Source organism: Lontra canadensis, unplaced genomic scaffold (genome assembly GCF_010015895.1).
Source record: "Lontra canadensis isolate GAN:19392208 unplaced genomic scaffold, GSC_riverotter_1.0 scaffold5, whole genome shotgun sequence".
Lineage (NCBI taxonomy): Eukaryota > Metazoa > Chordata > Mammalia > Carnivora > Mustelidae > Lontra > Lontra canadensis.
The window spans coordinates 3,957,706-3,974,393 of NW_022630999.1; the positions used below are offsets into that span (position 1 = coordinate 3,957,706).

Genomic DNA, 16,688 nt, shown 5'->3' on the forward strand with positions numbered 1-16,688 from the left:
GTATCTCAGTGTGATTTGGATTTGAATTTCCCTGATGGTTAATGATGATGAACACTTTTTCATGTGTCTGTTAGCCATTTCTATGTCTTCATTGGAGAAGTGTCTGTTCCTGTCTTCTGCCCATGTTTTGACTTAATTATTTTTTTGGGGGGTGTTGAGTTTCAGAAGTTCTTTATAGATCTTGGATATCAGTCCTTTGTATGTAGTGTCATTTGCAAATATCTTCTCCCATTCTGTGGGTTGCCTCTGTTTTGTTGACTGTTTCCTTTGCTGTGGAGAAGCTTTTTATCTTGATGAAATCCCAAAAGTTCATTTTCGCTTTTGTTTCCCTTGCCTTTGGAGATGTGTCTTGAAAGAAGTTGCTGTGGCTAATGTCGAAGGGGTTACTGCCTGTGCTCTCCTCTAGGATTTTGATGGATTCCTGTCTCACATTGAGGTCTTTCATCCATTTTGAGTTGATCTTTGTGTATAGCGTGAGAGAATGGTCAAGTTTTACTCTTCTATACATAGTTGTCCAGTTTTCCCAGCGCCATTTATTGAAGAGACCGTCTTTTTTCCACTGGATATTTTTTCCCGCTTTGTTGAAGATTATTTGACCATAGAGTTGAGGGTCCATATCTGGACTCTCTTTTCTGTTCTATTGGTCTGTGTCTGGTTTTTTGCCAGTACCATGCTAATCTTAGTGATCACAGCTTTGTAATACAGCTGTAAGGCAGGTAACGTGATACCCCCAGCTTTGTTTTTCTTTTTCAACATTTCCTTGGTGGTTCGGAATCTTTTTTGGTTCCATACAAATTTTGGGATTGTTTGTTCCAGCACACTGAAAATGCTGTTGATATTTTGATTGGGATGGCGTTGAAAGTAGATTGCTCTGGGCAGCGTAGACATTTTTCTTTTTTTAAGATTTTATTTATTGATTTGACAGAGAGAGATCACAAGTAGGCAGAGAGGCAGGCAGAGAGGGAGGGGTGGGAAGCAGGCTTCCTCCTGAGCAGAGAGCCTGACGTGAGGCTTGATCCCAGGATCCTGGGATCATGACCTGAGCCAAAGGCAGAGGCTTAACCCTCTGAGCCACCCAGGCGCCCCCAGCGTAGACATTTTACCAATGTTTATTCTTCTGATCCATGAGCATGAAATGTTTTTCCATCTTCTTCTGTCTTCACTTTCTTTCATGAGTATTTTGTAATTCCTTGAGTACAGATCCTTTACCTCTTTAGATAGGTTTATTCCAAGGTATCTTATGGTTTTTGGTGCTGTTATAAATGGAATTGATTCTCTAATTTCTCTTTCTACACTTACATTGTTAGTATGTAAGAAAGCAACTGATTTCTGTACATTGATTTTGTATCCTGCTACATTACTGAGTTGCTGTCTGAGTTCTAGCAATTTGGAGGTGGAGACTTTTGGATTTTCCACATAAAGTATCATGTCATTCGCGAAGAGAGAGAGTTTGATGTCTTCTTTGCCAATCTGAATAACTTTCATTTCATTTTGTTGTCTCATTGCTTTTGCTAGGGCTTCTAGTACTATGTTGAACAACAATGGTGAGAGTGGGCATCTTTGTCATGTTTCTGATCTTAAGGGAAAGGCTCTCAGCTTTTCCCCATTGAGAATGATACTCGCTGTGGGTTTTTCATAGGTGGATTTTATGAAATTGAGGAATGTTCCTTCTATCCTTAATACTCTGAAGAGTTTTAATCAGAAAGGATGCTGTATTTTGTCAAATGCTTTTTCTGCATCAATTGATAGGACCCTGTGGTTCTTCTCTCTCTTCTTACTAATATGTTCTATCACATTGATTGATTTGCAAATATTGAACCACCCTTGCATCTCAGGGATAAATCCCACCTGGTTGTGATAGATAATTCTTTTAATGTAGTGTTAGATCCTGTTAGCTAGGATCTTTCAGAGAATTTTGGCATCCATATTCATCAGGTCTTTGCCTGATTTTGGGATCAAGGTAATGCTGGCCTCATAGAAAGTCTGAAAGTTTTCTTTATGTTTCTGTTTTTTGAAACAGCTTCAGAAGAATAGGTATTATTTCTTCTTTGAATATTTGGTAGAATTCCCTAGGGAATCCATCAGGTCCTGGACTCTTGTTTTTTGGGAGGTTTTTGATCATTGCTTCAATCTGGTTACTGGTTATTGGTCTACTCAGGTTGTCAATTTCTTCCTGTTTCATTCTTGGTAGTTTATAGGTTTCCAGGAATGCATCCATTTCTTCTGAGTTTCTTAACTTACTGGCATATAACTGTTGATAATAATTTCTGATAATTGTTTCTATTTCCTTGGTGTTAGTCGTGATCTCTCCCCTTTAATTCATAATTTTATTAATTTGGGTCCTTTCTCTTTTCTTTTGGGTAAGTCCTGCCAGTGGCTTATCAATCTTATTAACTCTTTCAAAGAACCAGCTTCTAGTTTCATTGATGTGTTTGTTCTACTGTATTTCTGGTTTCTAATTCATTGATTTCTGCTCTAATCTTAACTGTTTCCCTTCTCGTGCATGGGTTAGGCTTAATATGTTGTTGATTTTCTGGTTCTTTAATATGTAAAGATAGTTTGTGTATTTGGGATTTTTTTTTTTTTTTTTTTTTTGAATGGGGCTTGGATGGCTATGTATTTTCCCCCTTTGGAATAACTTTGCTGTATCCCATAGGTTTTGGACTACTGTGTTTTCGTTCTTATTGGTTTCCATGAATTATTTAAGTTTTTCTTTGATTTCCTGGTTGACCCAAACATTCTTGAGCAGGATGGTCTTTAGCTTCCAAGTGTTTGAATTCCTTCCAAACCCTTTCTTGTGATTGAGTTCCAGTTTCAAAGCATTGTAATCTGAGAATATGCAAGGAATATTCTCATTCTTTTTGTATCGGTTGAGTCCTGATTTGTGACCCAGTACATGGTCCGTTCTACAGAAAGTTCCATGTGTGCTTGAGAAGAATGAGTATTCTGTTGTTTTAAGGTGGAATGTTCAGCATATATGAGGTCCATCTGGTCCAGTGTGTCATTCAAAGCTCTTGTTTCATTGTTGATTTTCTGCTTAGATGATCTATCGCTGAGAGTGGAGTGTTGAGGTTGCTTACTGTTAACATATTATTATCAATATTTCTCTTTATTTTGGTTGAGAGTTGGCTTATGTAGTTGGCTGCTGTCATGATGGGTGCATGGATATTTACAATTGTTAGATCTTCTTATTGGATAGACCCTTTAAGAATGATTTGGTGCCCTTCTGTATCTCTAACTATAGTCTTTAGTTTAAAATCTGATTTATCTGATTCGAGAATTGCTACCCCAGCTTTCTTTTGAGGTCCATTGGCATGAAAGATGGTTCTCTGTCCCTTCACTTTCATTCTGGATATATCTTTAGGTTCAAAAAGAGTCTCTTGTAGACAGCATATGGATGGGTCTGTCTTTTTATCCATTCTGCAACCCTGTGCCATTTTATGGGAGCATTTAGGCCATTCACGGTGTCAGTTTATTTCCTAAGATTAAGAATCTCTTGTGGTTTGTCTCCCTCTCAGGTTTTGTCTTGTTTCATTTTTTTCCTCTCTTCCCCTATGATCCTCTACCTTGTTTCTTAAATTCCACATATAAGTGAGATCATGTGATAATTATCTTTCTCTGATTGACTTATTTTGCTCAACAATAATACCCTCTCATTCCATCCACTTCGTTGCAGATGGCAAGATTTCATTGGCTGCATAATGGTCCCTTGTGTGTCCATTCATCTGTCAACGGACATCTGGGCTTTTTCCATTGTTTGGCTATAGTGGCCATTGCTGCTGTAAACATTAGGGTGCATGTGCCCCTTTGGATTATTACATTTGTATTGTTGGGGTAAATACCTAGTAAGCAGTGCAATTGCTGGGTCGTAGGGTAGTTCTAGTTTCAACTTTTTGAGGAAACTCCATACTATTTTCCAGAGTGGCTGCACCTTAATGAACTTTTAAAAATTATATTTACTCAGGGTTAATTTATAGACAGTAAAATATATTCTTTTCAAGTGTGCAGTTCTAGGAGTTCTGAGAAATACATATAGTCGTGTTACCAGCACCACAGTCAAGATAAAGAAGGTTTCATTATCCCCCAAAGTTCCCTCTGGTCACGTTGTGGTCAGTCCCTTCTCCTGACACCAGGCAACCACTGATCTGATTTTGTTGTTGCCTCTCTTGGTAGGTTTTCTCCTTTTCATTGCTGTGTAGTATTCATCATACGAATACAGTACAGATTGTTTATCTGTTCACCGGTTAGAGATTTGGGTTGCTTCCAGTTTTTAGATATTTGAATGAAACTGCTATAAATATTTTTGTACAGGTCTTTTTGTAGATAGATGTTTTACTTTCCTTGGATAAATAGAGTAAATTTGGAGTAAGAACTGTTGGCTTGTATGCTATGTATATGTTAACTTTATAAGAAATTGCCAAACTTTCCCAACATGCCTGTACCATTTTGCTTTCTAAGCAGCCATGTATGAGTTTTAGTTAATTTATATCCTTAGGTACACTTGGTGGTATCCATATTTTAAAATTCAGCCATTGTTTTGGGTGTGTAATGATATGTAAATGGTTTTAGTTTGAGTTTTCATAGTTAGTGTGATGTTTAGCATCTTTTTATGTCTTTCATTATGTATGTCTTCTTTAGTGAGCTATCCAGATTGTACATTTGAAAAATTGAGTTGTTCTTCTCAGGTTGGTTGATAAAGCTCTTTTAAGATTTGTGTATCATAAATATTTCCTCTCAGTCTGAAGCTTTTCCTTTTCCTAAGTGTCTTTTGAAAAGCAGCCTTAATGTATTTTTACATATTGTTTTCTGAATTGCCTGTTTTTTGCCCAAAACTGTGTTTTCTTGAAAAAATTTTATATAGAAAAGAGAAACATTTTTGAATGTTTATTAAATAAAAACCATTTTCCAAAAATCTTTCCTTTTTATTTTTTGAACTTTTTTTTTTTTTTAAAGACTTTTATTTATTTCTTTGACAGAAACACAGTGAGAGAGGGAACACAAGCAGGGGAAGTAGGCGAGGGAGAAGCAGGCTTCCTGCTGAGCAGAGAACCTGATGTGGGGCTCGATCCCAGAACCTTGGGATCATGACCTGAGCCAAAGGCAGATGTTTAACCAACTGAGTAACCTAGGTGCTCCCTTTTTGTAATATATAACTTACATATTTACATTTTTCAGTTACTAGGGAAAGTTTAGAAGATTATATCTTTTTTTAAAAATGATTTTATTTATTTTTTTGACAGACAAAGATCACAAGTAGGCAGAAAGGCAGGCAGAGAGAGAGGAGGAAGCAGGCTCCCCGCTGAGCAGAGAGCCCGATGCAGGGCTCGATCCCAGGACCCTGAGATCATGACCCGAGCTGAAGGCAGAGGCTTTAACCCACTGAGCCACCCAGGTGCCCCTAGGAGGTTATATCTTGCAAATGGAAGTATATTCTGTGGGGGAAACGAAGAACTTTCACTTTCTACTTTTACATGGCATCCAAAACAGTATAATTGCTGTTATAATTAAAAGGATATTTTATACTTAGGAAACAAAAGACATTGTAAAGAAAATGAAAAGACAAATGATAAACTCAGAAAAAGTTGAAATACATGTTGAAAGTAATGGGCTAATATCCATAATATGTAGCTTCTGCAAATCAGTAAGGAAAAGGATATTTGAAAATTAAAACCGGTTGAAGGAAATGAATTAACAGATAACAGCAGAAGAAATATAACTGACCAATAACATGAAAATGGATACTCTACTAACAATAAAAGATGGAAAAATTAAAATGCCAATGAGGTGCTACTTGTCACTTACAAGACTGGCAAAGGAGAAAGAGATCCACGGTATCCAGTGAGAGGAGATGGCATTTACTAAACCTGTTTTCCACAGAGCAGTTTGGTAATATCTGTCAAGATGGAAAGTGTGAATTCTGATGCAAGATTTGGAGAAAAAACCCATTTTCATGCATTGTACCTGTACTTCATAGGTACCATATTCCTTATTCCTCCTGTCTCTATAATTTCTTTTACAGTCCCTCCCTTAGAGTTCACCTCAGGCTTAAACCTCACTTAGATTTCTGTATCAGTCTCTTTATTTTTTTCCCCACTATTCATGCTAAATCCGTGTAATGCCTTTCTTTCTTTTATTATTATTATTATTTTTTTATTTTCAACATAATAGTATTCCTTGTTTTTGCACCACACTCAGTGCTCCATGCATTCCGTGCCCTCTCTAATACCCACCACCTGGTTCCCCCAACCTCCCACCCCCAGCCCCTTCAAAACCCTCAAATTGTTTTTTAGAGTCCATAGTCTCTCATGGTTCACCTCCCCTTCCAATTTCCCCCAACTCCCTTCTCCTCTCTAACTCCCCTTGTCGTGTAATGCCTTTCTGATTCATTTTGACTAAAACCCATATGCCTTCCCTGGTTTATGATGTTCCTTGTGATCTGGCCATTGCTTATTTCTTCCTTTGCTTTAGCAGAGTGGCTGAGAGATTTTTACATAGTGTGTTTGTGTACTTTGTTTTCTGCCTAGAATGCTCTTCCCTACTCCCTGGTACCTGCTCCCCCCTCACAAACATGTAGCTCGTTATGCTTAGGTCTCCACCTAAACATTGCTTTTCCAGAGAGGCTTTCTAATAAAGTAGGTCCCTCTCGTAGGTGCTCCCTCAACACCTTTTATTCATTGTGAAATCCTGAGCCCCTGTTGTTCTGCTACTAGAATTAAGACTTGAGTTATTTTTAGCATCAACATTATCATAAAGGAAACTGTTGGGAAGACTCAGAACAAAAAGACTTAGCTTTTTCTAGTCATTCTCATTGGTTGGCTGTTTTTAATCATATTTCTCTAATCCTCAGAAGACATGAAAACATATTGTTTAAGTATTTGCATTCTTGCCTTTTGGATTGACCATCTTATTTTAGCGTGGAACTTGAGTGTGAAATCATATAAAGTCACAAAGCTATTAATCTGTACTTTATTGAGTGATAGAGTAATTTTATTACATTTATAAATTAGAGTATGCATTTTTTAAAAAGATTTCATTTATTTATTTGACAGAGAGAGATCTCAAGCAGGCAGAGAGGCAGGCAGAGAGAGAGAGGAAGGGAAGCAGTCTCCCCACTGAGCAGAGAGCTCAACGAGGGCCTTGATCCCAGGACCCTGGGATCATGACCCAAGCCGAAGGCAGAGGCTTTGACCCACTGAGCCACCCAGGTGCCCCAAGAGTATGCATTTTAATGGAAGGGAAGAGTTATAGATTAGCTTTAGTAAAATTATGTATGTATAGTCCTGGGTAGAATTTTTCTGGCTTTAATTTTGTTTGACCGATACAGTGTTTTTTGTAAGTTACTACTAGTTTACTAACCTTTGGTATGTTTAAGCTGGTAAGTGACATATTCTTAATTAATTTTGCATTGGAAATCTAAAGTTAAATTCTTAAATTTAAAGCTAAAATACTGAAGTAGCTGAAGATGTATTTTGGCATGGAATAAATTACCATTTTCTGATATTGCCATACAGAAAACTTTGATGGCTCTGAGTCAGGTCTCTTGCTTTCTTGCCCTTTTCCCAGCACTGGATAATATTTATTGCCTACCTGGAAAATGGCATGCAAATTTGAAACTATGTTTTCTGTAATTATTATCATCTTTCATTTCTAAGAATGTAGTAGTCACATTTGACATAGGACTTGAGTTTTTGGAGTAGGTGCAGAAAATCAGAAAAGATGTAAGGATGTTTCTCATGAATATTTTGGTTAATAGATCATTAAAACATGTGATAAACTTATACTATCTTAACTCGTAATGAATTTGAAATACTTGCTGTATTCAATTTGAGTATATTCATTATAGTTGGCTCCCAAGATCTCATACCTGTTCAATCTTAAAGAGACCTTGGAAATAAAGAAGTAATAGTAATAGCAACGACTCATTTCACGTACTGTGTTAGGTGTCATTGTGTATATTACTTTTAATCCTCACCCCAATACTGTAAGTGTTACTGTTCCAGGATTTTTCAGTGGAAGGCACCAGGACTCAGCAAAGTGCGTGAACTCTGTCTCAGGATCGCCTCTGCATGGTGCTGCCAACTAGTTGAATCAGTTAATTATCCAAAAGATGGGGAGACTGCCTGAACCTAGCAAAGCTGAAGGGCCTGTTAATCATCACACAGCCACTTAACAGCAGAGCGAGGACTTGGATCCCCGGCCTCCTGACTCACATTCCCGTGCACTTCTCACTACATCAGGACACGTTGGCTCCTGAGCCCCAAGTGACAGTCCCAGACAGCTGTGTTTATCTGTCTTGCATGTCCCAGCTTGTTTTGCTAGCTGAGCAAAAACTACTTAAAAGGATCCTCAATCTTCACCTTCCCATTCCCCTCCACTCACACTCATATACTCCCACTTGCCCCATGAATAACTTCACAGAAAGAATTGTGCAATGTCACTAAGCCTTCCTCTGGTGTCAGAGTTACTCCCTGAGAGAACATTCACTTCCTCATGACTCCAGTTTACTGTCAGATTGGCTTTCCCTCTTTTCTCTTTGATCGGAATCTTAGTTGTTTAGGCAGGAATTTGAGGAGCAGATGTTATACTCCTTGAAGAAGCCCTTTAATTCTCCTTAGTACTGTGTCTAATGACTCCTTAATCCTGTCCTTTTAACTCTGTGGCTAGCAGAATTAAGAGCGAAGTGGGACAGGAATGATGAGCTTGATGCTTAACTTTTCATTTTAATGTTGACAAAGAGAGCATATGAAAACCAGTGACACAGAAGGAAAACATCAAGTTTGCCTATATGGCTATATATCTTAATTTACAAGGTGAATATTAGTGTGGGGTTGTTGAGACTTTTTATTTACCTCCAAACATAAATAGAGCAATTTCACAGAGCACATAGCCAGAGAAAGAGAGCTGCTGTTTTTACTACCTTTTCTCATTAAAATTTGCTATTCTTTAGAAAATTATTTCCAAAGAAATAAAAATGATTCACCAGAGAAAACAAAGTGATTTCTTTCTTTTCTTTTTTTTTTTTTTTTAAGATTGTTATTTTATTTATTTGACAGACAGAGATCACAAGTAGGCAGAGAGAGAGGAGGAAGCAGGCTTCCCGCTGAGCAGAGAGCCCGATGCTGGGCTTGATCCTAGGACCCTGAGATCATGACCTGAGCCAAAGGCAGAGGCTTAACCCACTGAGCCACCCAGGTGCCCCAACAAAATGATTTCATACACTACTAGATCTTTTATGGTTAATGAAAATAGAGTTCTCCAAAGTGAGATTACTGTTAACAAAGATACACCCTGTGAACTACTTTAGTTTAGCAGTCTGAACTATTTAATTATCAAAAATTTGATCTGCTTGTTTCTATATATATACATTTGTGTGCATTTGTGTATAAATGTGTATATAAACAGATTGGACTAAACTGCCCATAATTTTCACAGTTTCTGTTTAATCACTTGAAATTTAGTATATCCATCAGGGTCTAATAAGTTGAGAATAGTCACACAGCAGTTTGAAAAAGGGGAGGTTTATTATAAAGAATTACGAACAGAGGATTGGAGAAATGAGATATTAGCTAATAAAAAGTAAAGAGTACTTTAAGGAATGCAGGAATGCCAGGTGAAAGGAGCATCTATTATCCCTAGAGTGGAGATATAAAGCATTCAAGGCCTCCAGGATTGAGAGCCAGGCATTTGAGAGGACAAGGCTTTGGCTCATTGAATGATAAAGCATTTGTTGTGCTCTGACAGAACTTTCCAGAACTTTCCAGAAACCTGTCTCGCCAGAGTCACCCTGATAGCACTGCCACAGGGAGGCGCTGGGGGAAGCTGCTGGATCTTGCTGAATCTGAGGTACTTTAGCAGCCAGGCATAGAGAAGCTGTACAGTGCTCCAGAGAGCCAAACCCTAGAGAAGCCCTGTGGGGCTCTGGAGCCCACCCCAGGAAGAGCACACTGGATATAGTGGGGAAAGCTCCTCCCCCCAACGCAATCCCTCTCTAGCACCCTCTATCAGCAAAACTTCATGACACAGGGCAAAGGAAAAATATTTAAAGGGCCCAAATTCATTTTTGCACAGCAGGCAGTGGAGGGTGAATTTGGAGCTGTGGGACAATAAGTGAAAAACTGGCAAATCTGGCGAAACATATAATTTTATATCTTATAATGGGGGCCTGCTTCTGGGCTTAACGTTTAAATTTGGGACCTTGGTCAGAATTTTGTTAAGGACCTCATTACTTCCTAGCATTTATCATTTTGGCATAAGACTAGAGAAGCTTTTCTTTTTAGGAAGGAAGGGCCTGGGCAGTAGCCCCATGTTTGCTTTTCTAGGTTTCTCTCTTATGAGCGCCTGGTTTGGGAGCTTCAGTTTCTCATCTACCTTGACCCTTTGATCTGGGGCATTGTGGTAATTCCTCACCCTGTCACACATTCTAACCTCAGAGCCCACTCAGACCTTTGTTTGAGTTACCTTTGCATTGGAATTAGTACTTTGAATCATTGCATTAAGAATGGCTTTTTGAAGAATAAATAAATTAAAGACTATCACTTAGAATTTCAGCATTTTAGGAGAAATGGTTAGTATAAATTTTGAGAAGTAGTTTCTAGTTAGTAGCTCTGAAGAAAAACAGTTTCATTGGTAAATAGCTGATTTGGAGTTGGCAACCAGCCAGGAAGAATAATTCTTTTGTGGCTTAGCTAGATACTCTTAAATTTTGATTTCTTTTGTATATATCCTGTTTCTAGAAGACAAAATTACCATGATTAATAGTTTTTTTCTGCTGAAATACCCATTTATTTCTCAGCCTTGAAATTATAGACTTAGGAAGTAAATCTAAATAAGACTAAATAGCCTAAAATTTTGTTAAAATTGTCTTATCATTGAAATTTATTTTATTTTCAGATTGGCCTTTTCAGATAAATCGAAGAATTTGACTTTTTTTTTTTCCGCCAACAGAGTTACATTCATCAAGGAAGTTATGAAGACAGTTTAAAAAGACAGATGTTCAGTTTTGCTTTTTGATTGAGAAAGTTTATATTTGGGACTTTATTAAGTTAGCTCTCCCGCAGAATTCTTTATAGGTTTGTGTATTAATATCTAGTTAAATTGTTTGCTTTCCACACATATTTATTTGGTGATTTCTCTTTTGAGAGAATGGCACCTGAGATAGCATATACCTTTAAGATTGCTTTGATGTATGCTACTACTTTACCATGCCATCTCTGAAGAATGTTATAGACTGTGTTTTATTTAGCATGGTGAATAAGCAATTTTTACATGGAGAGTTTACTTCAATATTCATTCCTAAATTTGTAACTGGAAATCACATTTAGGGACTGTACAACTGACTTTTTAGTACCAGTACTATTATCATCCAAATAGACGTCAATAGATTTCATTAGGTTTTCTTTTGTTTTTAAAGAAAATTTTAGTTAGTACTTCATTTTTCATCTGTTTTATGAGCCAATAAGAGTCTTCCGTTGTTCCAAAGTTGAGACCGTTCTATATTTATTTCATATTGTTAACAGCTGTACTTGTTCAGTGCACTAGCCAATAGCCTTATGTAGCTATTTAAGTTTAAATTAAATAAAATTAAAATTAAGTTCCTTAGTTGCACTAGCCATGTTTCTAGTGTCTGATAGAAACATGTGGCTAGTGGTTAGTGGTTACCATAATGGGCAACGCAGATGTAAAATGTTTCCACCATCACAGAAAGTTCTATTGATCAGTGCTGGTCCTATAGTATGTAGAATATGTTGTAATTGCTGATGTGACAGTTTTCTTTGTCTCAGAAGACAGATTTTTTCCATTTCACAGTCCCAGTAATAAACTTTGTATTGTTAGCCTTTTAAATTTTGGTCATTTGGTGGGTAAGCAATGGTATCTCACTGTACTTTTACTTTTGAATTTTCCTGATGAAAACATATTTGGAAAAAACAATGTTTTTAAGGTTTTACTTTTGCCTTTGGCTTTCAGCACTTTTTCTATGATGTGCCTGGTTGTGGATTTTGCTCCCCTTTTGTGGTTTGTAGTACTTATTGAATCTCCAGGTTAATGTCTTTTATCATTTTTCCAAAATTTGACAGTCACTTCTTCACATTCTGCTTTTCTCTTTTTCCATTCTGCAATTCTAATGTGAGACTTTTTCACCACATGTCATATGTACCTTAAACTTTTCCTGCATTTTCCATTTTTTGTCCTCATGCTTCTGTCTAAAAATGATCTTTTAACCATTAATTCTCTGCTGTTAAACCCATCCATTAGTTCTAAATTTCAGTAATTGTAGTTCTCATTCTAAAATTTCTGCATGTTTCTCTTTTTAATTTTCAGTTTAATGTATGTATTATATACCTTGTCATTAAAATTTTTTTTTTAAATTTCTTTTCGGTGTACCAGAATTCATTTTTTATGTACCACACCCAGTGTTCCATGCAATACGTGCCCTCCATAATACCCACCGCCAGGCTCAATCAACCTCCCACCCCCTGCCTCTTCAAAACCCTCAGATTGTTTTTCAGAGTCCATGGTCTCTCGTGGTTCGTCTCCTCCTCCAGTTTCCCCCAACTCCCTTCTCCTCTCCATCTCTCCATGTCCTCCATGTTATTTCTTATGCTCCACAAATAAGTGAAAGCATATGATAATTGGCTCTCTCTGCTTGACTTATTTCACTCAGCATAATCTCTTCCAGTCCCGTCCATGTTGATACAAAAGTTGGGTATTCATCCTTTCTGATGGAGGCATAATACTCCGTAGTGTATATGGACCACATCTTCCTTATCCATTCATCTGTTGAAGGGCATCTTGGGTCTTTCCACAGTTTGGCGACTGTGGCCATTGCTGCTATGAACATGGGGTACAGATGGCCCTTCTTTTCACTACATCTGTATCTTTGGGGTAAATACCCAGTAGTGCAATTGTAGGGTCATAGGGAAGTTCTATTTTTAATTTCTTGAGGAATCTCCACACTGTTTTCCAAAGTGGCTGTACCAACTTGCATCCCCACCAACAGTGTAAAAGTGTTCCCCTTTCTCCACATCCTCTCCAACACACATTGTTTACTGTCTTGTTAATTTTGGTCATTCTAACTGGTGTAAGGTGATATCTCAATATAGTTTTGATTTGAATCTCCCTGATGGCTAGTGATGATGAACATTTTTTCATGTGTCTGATAGCCATTTGTATGTCTTCATTGGAGAAGTGTCTGTTCGTGTCTTCTGCCCATTTTTTGATATGATTATCTGTTTTGTGTGTGTTGAGATGAGGAGTTCCTTATAGATCCTGGATATCAGCCTTTTGTCTGTGCTGTCATTTGCAAATATCTTCTCTCATTCTGTGGGTTGCCTTTTTGTTATGTTGACTGTTTCCTATGCTGAGCAGAAGCTTTTGATCTCGATGAAGTCCCAAAAATTCATTTTCGGTTTTGTTTCCTTTGCCTTTGGAGACATATCTTGAAAGAAGTTGCTGTGGCTGATATTGAAGAGGTTACCGCCTATGTTCTCCTCTATGATTCTGATGGATTCCTGCCTCAGGTTGAGGTCTTTTATCCATTTCGAGTTTATCTTTGTGTATGGTGAAAGAGAATGGTGGAGTTTCATTCTTCTACATATAGCTGTCCAATTTTCCCAGAACCATTTATTGAAGAGACTGTCTTTTTCCACTGTATATTTTTCCCTGCTTTGTCAAAGTTTATTTAACCATAGAGTTAAGGGTCCATATCTGGGCTCTCTACTCTGTTCCCTAACCCTAACCCTAATTTCTTAATTACAGTTATTTTAAATTCCACAATTCATAAGTTCAATATCTGGCACTCTCAATTTCTCTGAACTTGGATGAAAAATTACTTCTTTTCACTAACCTCTGATTTTTAGCATTTCCTTTAATTATGGGAGTAGGCAACAAAGTCACAGGTATACCTGTAAGACAATATGACTTACAGTCATATTGAAATATACATTGTTTATGCTCATCACTGCTTTGAAATTACAGTAGTTATTAGACCTGCCTCTCGGCATAGTTACTTGATACGTTAGTACAGAAACTCACATATGTCACAAAATTAAAAAGTATTTTGTAGTTATTTTTTACTTTTGCTTTTTTTACTGTAGTTATTTTTACTGTAGTTATTAGTTACTATAGGGTTTTTTTTTTTTTTTTACTTTTTAGTTTTTTTACTGTGGTTATTCTTTATGTGATAAAGCAATAATGGTTTCCAGTATATGTCTAATGTAGTTTTTAAAATATGTTTAAAAAACATACTAAGAAGGAGTCCACAAACTTCTGAGTGCAGAATTGTCCAGGCACAAAAAAATGGTTCTGTATAGTGTAGGTCAGATTGTGTCACTGCCCAGCTCAGAGCACTCCGATGGGTTTCCTCAAATTTCTCCCCGAAAGAACAAAAGCCAAGGTCCTTTCAGTGGCTTACATGGCCCTCCTTGATCTGCTCACCCTACTTGCTACATATTCTGACCTCTCCAACTCCTGTTGCTTTGCTCACCCTGGTACAGTTACCTTGGAGAAATGCCAGATTCACTCTTGCTGCAGTTCCTTTCTAGTAACTGTTGCTGCTTGGTCTTTTCTAGAAGCTGTTTCTTCATAGTCCACTCCTTCACTTCGTAGCTTACTCAGTCACTTAGTTCCTGACCATTTTACTTAAAACATTTATCCCTGTCCCCTGGTTCACATTTTCTGCCCTCCCCACTCAGTTTTTTCCCCATATACTTATTATAGTTTTTCATATTATGTATTTGACTTACTCATTAGTTTAGTATTGATTTCAGGAGTGGGTCTTATCCTAGGCTTCTGTTACTGGCAGGTTGGACCTTTGGCAGTAATAGGTCAATTTGCAGAGTTGCCGTTGGTCCCATGCATAACTTCCATCCCTTTTCCCACTGCTATTTCACTTATAAGCCTATTGCATTAACAGTGGTATGGATGATGACAAAAGCTAGCTAATGTCAACTGGCCAAGTCACTTTGTCTGTGTGGTTTATTGCCTCCTTCAAAGTTGGTGTTGTCTGGGATTAACATGGGATACAAAGAGCTCGCATTTGGTGTCCACTTTTCACATGTCTACCTACATGCATCTTCCCTACACATTCTTGTCTTAATCTCTTGCTCTTTTCTAGGCTTTACCTCATATCTTTTGGAGAGCATGTTTCTCACCAATGTACTTGATTTTTTGCTCACCCTATTCAATTAGCATGATGTCATCTAGATCACAGACCAGCATGAACTAATTCAGATTGTCCAGATGGTCCAGGTCCCTTTGGACTATGTTAAGACAAAGGGCCAGGAAATTAATGTAGCCCGGGCTCAAGGATGCACATGTGTGCTGCTGTTGGACACCTGTGAATGTCAACTGCTTTTGGGCTTGCTTCCTAATAGAGGTAGAAAAAGATGCTTTACCAGATCAGTCACTGCATACCACTTAACCTGACAGGGACCAATAACCCTGTCTTTATAGGCTGGCAAAGAGGCCCTTTGGGTTTTTCACACTCTAGGTTTTAATTGGTGATTACTCATCCTCAGCCTTTCATTGTCTTTATTCATTGCACTGACTACACCCAGTAACAGCTGTCCAGTTCTAGAGTTGTTTCAGTTCTCACATTTCCTTTACCTCTCAAATCCCTGGAATGCTACACTAGCCAGTACCTTTCCCTTCATGATGAACTTTAGCAGTTGCACTTGCACTGCTGTAGCATGTTGAGGACTATGTGCTCCCTGTGATGCGGTCCTTGTTCCTAGCCACTCGGTGATCTCATCTTAGCATTGACTTCATAGGACCACTTTCGATACCAGCTCTCTCAGGTCAGGTTCATCAGAACCATTATTTGAAATTCCAGGATTTGCATGTAGAAGGTTGGTTGAAGAATGCTTTGGGGATCAGGCCCCGAGAGAGAAGGTGCAGGGGAAGCGCCCTTTGGAAGGCACAGAAACTGCATTATCATGTAGTTGCAGAAGCAGCCTCAGCTCAGCCCACAGGGAGATCTGAAGCTGGCGTCATTCTTCCCCTGGATCCCGCCTGAAGTAGAGGGCTGGACCATTTTCCTGCACGCTGGCCAGGCATTGAATGTGGGCTGCTTTGGAATGGTAACATAATCTTGTATGAAGGAGTTCAGTTGTTAGCCATCAGCAGACCATATCCCGGAAGCTGGGGGAATGAGTGGAGTGGTGAGTGTGCAAAAGATACTGTAGTACTGGAGAAATGAAGGAGGAGATGAAAACTTGTTCAGGCACTTAGCTGTGAAGGGGAGGAGAGGATAATCAGTAGAAGTTCCTGAGGAGACTGGAGAGGATGCGATCCAGAATATAGGTATTAGATTTGCCATGGGCAGGAAGAGGTTTACATCCACCATTGTAATCAGAGAGGAGGAGGAAGAGAGGTGTTCAGATGCAGATAAGTTTATGACATTAGTGGGAGGAAGTTGAGACATTTGTTTGTTGCCTTTGGGAAAGAGCCAGACAAATCAACAGCTGAAAGAAGGGCAGTTGGTTGGGTTGAAGATTTAAGGTGAGTAGATATTTTAGTAGATGCTGTGGTGAGTGGGAGGAGAGTGCTAACAGGATAGCCACTGGTGTTGAGGGCCCCTTTGAGGTTGATGATCTCTATTTTGAAGAATTATCAATTTGTGCAGTTGTGTGACATTTTTCTGGCAGTGCTTAATATACTGGAAGGGTAAACATTATGCCCAGTGTCTTACA

The 16,688-nt window shown here is 38.3% G+C and overlaps 1 protein-coding gene across 1 annotated transcript in view; it reads left to right on the top strand.

Annotated features, from left to right (window-relative positions):
• The window catches only part of WDR70 (WD repeat domain 70), a 294,218-nt gene that overhangs the window by 70,574 nt on the left and 206,956 nt on the right, over positions 1-16,688 (top strand). The gene's annotated exons all lie outside the window — the stretch shown is intronic.